Source organism: Rattus norvegicus, chromosome 2 (assembly GCF_021556685.1).
Source record: "Rattus norvegicus strain SHRSP/BbbUtx chromosome 2, alternate assembly SHRSP_T2T, whole genome shotgun sequence".
Classification (NCBI taxonomy): domain Eukaryota; kingdom Metazoa; phylum Chordata; class Mammalia; order Rodentia; family Muridae; genus Rattus; species Rattus norvegicus.
In genome coordinates, this window is record NC_141535.1 from 14,197,693 (window position 1) to 14,202,500 (window position 4,808).

A 4,808-nucleotide genomic window follows, 5' to 3' on the forward strand; every position below is an offset into this window, starting at 1 on the left:
CAGGTGTGTTTTGAAATCACATGAAATCTAACAGGGCTGAGAAAGCTCAATGTATGTAGAAGAAAACGATCCATAAGAAAATAAAGATGTAGTGGTAGCCAAATTTGATGCCAAAATTGTGTTAGAGGTGCCAAGTCTGATACAATAAAACATTAAAAACTATCTTTTTCAAAGAAGAAAAATGAATGAATACCTTAACTTTTTTGGCAATTTTTAGTAGACTACCTCTCTTTCAACAAACCAAATTAAGAAATTCAATAAATATCAGTTATTCACTTTTGGATATCTAATATTATTGGAGATATTAATGTATAGTTATAAGTATTTGAAATTGGCCCATTAATGTTGAAATGATTAGACTTACAGAAATATTCTTTTTTCTATAATTGTGATCAAAATATAACTATGTCATTTCTTCCGTCTGCTCCCTACAAACTCTCCTACACACTCCTCTCTGTCCTCTCTCAAATTCATGACCTACTTTTTTATTAATTTTTATCACATAAATTATACATAGTTTTATAGCTTTTATATGTACTAATATTCTTAAATATCACCTTTTAATAATATACAAGGATTTTTGCTTTTTTCACTGTTATGTCAAAATCTTGATGGATTTCTTTGTATTTGTCAACTGTATTTTTTTTTAAAATTTGATTAATGTATTTGTATTTTCAGCAAGAAGGAATAGAGGCAATTGAGAATGTGTATAAAATTATTTTCTCTGGTAAAGTCAGGTGGATTTCTACTCTTGTCTATGTATCTATCTGTCATCTGTTATTAACCATCTGAATCTATTTTTCCTTCTATGTATCTATATGTCTATGTATGTATGTATGTATGTTTGTATGTATGTGTGTATCTATCTATGGATCTATAAAATCTGTCTATCTATTTTAAAGATTTATCTATCATCATCATCTATCATCTATTCATCATCTATATCATTTATATATCTGTCATCTATTAGTCATCTATCATCTATCTGTCATCTATCTTCTATCATCTTCTTACCTATAAATCGATCATTTATCAACTATATATCTATCATATCTATTTATATCATCTATCAATCCCCTATTTCTCTCTTTCTATCAATTATCTATCAGTCTATCATCTCTTCATCTAGTAATCTATTTTTAAATGTATATTATTCCTTATACGAATGACTTTTTAACATACAATTGAAGCTTAAGGTTATTTAGTGCTTTAAATCCTGACTTCTGGGAGTGTTTAAAGGCCCTGGCGGCATTCTGCTCCCATTCTGATTTCCTATCCTCTGAGCCCCTGGCATATCTGTATTCATGCTTTCTTCTGTTTAAGTCACACTCTCAGTGATCACTGCTGTCCAGTGTCTGCCTTTTAGTTGTTTTCTTATTCATCGTTTTTATTTTCTCTACTTCATTTGTGTATTTTACATCATCTGGAGGCTGGAAATCTTGGTTTAATAGAATTGTCTCTTAATATTAGTTTAAGTAGACTCCGAGGAAACTCCTGGGGAGTGATTTCATGACTATAGTATAGGGAATTGTGTTGAGGGAATTGTTGAAACAAACTGCTTTATTTTTTCCATTTACTTTTTGTTTATGTTCTATGGGAGAAGGAGTTTGATAATCTAGTTGATTAAAGCACAGGACATTTGATGAGCTTTACTTTTAAGAGTATTACTACATCCTCACGGCCATGACCCATCTGTTTCTATATTGGATATCTAGATCTTTTAACCTCTTTGCATTAAACAGATCAAATAGGTCTATTTTCAGAAAAGACCTTACCCAGAGGTGTCTACTTCTACAGTCTTTCCTGCGGCAGCCTTTCTGCAGCCATGAGTGGGCGGGTCAATCATGTTTGATGTATTCTGAGGCCTCACAATCTTAGCTTTCTGAGATCATAGAATCTGCTATCTCATGTCCAAACTTAGCTGTTAATAATGGGATTTATACAGGGTACTAAATACAGAACACACTTTTTTCCAAATCAATAATATGCTCATTTTGCAGGTACTTGTTCCTTACATGGGGAAAACAAAATGAAACTAAATGAGGGAAAGAATACAAATCCTATTTTCCCTGATGCTCTAGATACAAGCTTTTTTTTTTTTTTTTAGATTTTTATAGGACCTATTTAGACTCCTCAAAAACGTATGGTTTCTTTTTTATATTCTAGAACACTAAGGTTTCTCTGTAGTTCAATTCTGGATATCTGAAGGATTACTCTAATTATTCTAAAAGATCCCACGACTATTTTATAAGTAGAAGTTTGAGCCTTACTTAATATGGAAAGTCTTGTGGATGGAATAAATGTTAAGTACAATTAGCTATATTACAGGGCTTTACCTGTTCAAGTACAGTTTTCAATTATGGAATCAGTTGCAGGCTTTCCAGGAAGGCTAATACCAAATAATTTTCAATGAAATTTCAGTCAAATAACTATTAGTTCGTATGCTTCCTATAAAGAGGAAAAATACTCGGGGTCAAAACTAAAGCCCAAGTCAGATCACTTCTATTAAGTTCCATTTTAAGAGTTTCATAATTTTTTCATTAAAGGGAAAAATCTATTTTTTCCATCCCATTCTACAAAATTTTCTTCTTGTTATGGAGACTTTGGTCTAATTTATATAGTTGGAACCAAGTTGAAGTGGCATTTTTGGGCCTAATTTGTGATTGAGTGAATTGGACCATTATTACTGGAAAGAGCAAAGAGCATTTTGCTAAAGCCCTTGAGGTGTTGAAGACATAATGTCTACAGGCAGGGGAAAAAGCAAAATCTTTTTAATGTGTAATTCATGACACTTATCTTAGAAACTGTTTTGATCACATGCCAATGGAACAAACACATGTTTGATGAGAGCCCTTCTGTGAAGTCAGTAGTTCATAAGTTGTTGGTGCTGGGAAGATACTCTGCAGGGCCAAGTAGGTAGGGTGATTTGAATGACTAAATCTGTGGATTTCTTTACAAAGCCGAACATGCTGTCCTGAGAAAGCAAGACTCCTGTTCTGAAATGCTGAGCTATTGCTTTTGAATTTCAGGTACCCCAGGGTTTCCATTTAGCATTTGCTAAACCGCTTACAGGATTTCCTTCTGGAGCTAGCTGAGCTCAGCTCCAACACCGGACAAAGTTCTAACTGGGAATGAGAGTTTGAAATAAAACATCATCACAATCCTGGGATCCAGGGAAGTAGAAGGAAAAGCCCCATTAAATATTTATGTCTATTGTATCATTTCTCTAGGAGGTTTCCTCAAGCCCAAAATAACTGAGACATTTAGGAATGTAATATCAGCTATGGAAGAGTTATGCTATACTAAAAATAGACATTAAAAATCTTGAGCTAATATTTTGTAAGTTTGATTAATTTCAATACTGCAAATATCTATGGATTCTTCACAGGAAACTAAGTGGTATTATCTCCATTACATAAATTAGAAGTCAAACCCATGGGTATGTGCAGTTCTGTTGTTACTATGTCTTTGGTTTGAAATTATCAGTCTGGTTGGTACAAACAACTGTTCAGAAACTTCAACAGTGAGGATGGCATTCCTGTTATGACATTTATCTTGTTTTACCTTTACAAATACATTACAATAGAAGTATTCAGACCTAATGTCCTATAGAAGGGGAGTCTGTTTTATAATTAGCCTTTTTTTGTGTGTGTGATGTTGGTAATGAGCACAAGGCCTGTCTCGTGCTAGGCAAGCACTGTCCTACCACATCTCCAGCCCCCAAATTAATTTTGAATATGTAGAAGACAATGTCAGAATTTAGAATTGCAAAGAATTTTAAAGTTTATTCAATCTAAGATTTTTCTATGCTTAAAAGTGAACAAACATTCAAAACAAGTAGACAAACATTTCAAACATTTCAAAGTTTGGTGTGGTGGCATTGGGGAGCCAGAGACAGCTGGGTCCCTGGGGTTTGCTGTCCAGCTTGCCTATCCTACCCAGTGAGCTCAGAGCCAGCAAGAGACCCAGGAACAAAAACGTAAGGTACACAAAGCCATAGAAATGCTAGAGATTGTCCTCTGTTCTCCACAAACAGAGATATGCACATACGTGTATACATACCTTCAAACATGTACGTCTGTACACATACTGGCATATAAATTGATGCACAAAAATAATTAATAAATAAAATAGCATTTTAATAGTTTATAAAAATGGTACCTATTTTCGTAAAAATTTTCTGAGACACATACAATTTCATCAGCTTCCGAACAACTCTACTGTTGGAAGATCCTACTATTAAGATTGCAGTCCATCATCGGTGGATAGTTCTTGAAGCTTGGCACAAAATGGAGGACTTCTTTCTCAGTAGGGCTTTCTTCTCTCTGCCTGATCTTATCTAAAGAGTGTCTCTAAGCACAGTTGCCTGACTTTATCTGGAGGATGACGAAGCTTCTTGTGAGTCTGTATGATTCAGCACATAAGTTCCACTCAAGCCATTCCCAGCATCGCACAATTAGGTAGGTACTATCAATCAGCCCTTCCCACCATCACCTCTAAAACCTCTGAGGAAAGTCACAAAGTCTATGGTCAAATTACAGGTTCAACTTCCTCTTTCCCAATAAAAACTTGCCCATCAGGTTCTCAGAATTCCTCTTCATGTAAATGAAACATTCCTGGCACCTCAGCCTTAGCCAATAATGCTCACCCACCCTGGAAATCCCTCCCCGCTCCCCAAGATCTGTGTAGCCCTTGTTCACCTCAAATAAATTTGAGCTATCTCACTGCAGCTGGTTTCTGCAGTCATTCTGTGGGACTCAGCCCTTTCAGATCCTTTCCTTCCCTTATCCCTGTCCTCCTCGCCCTCC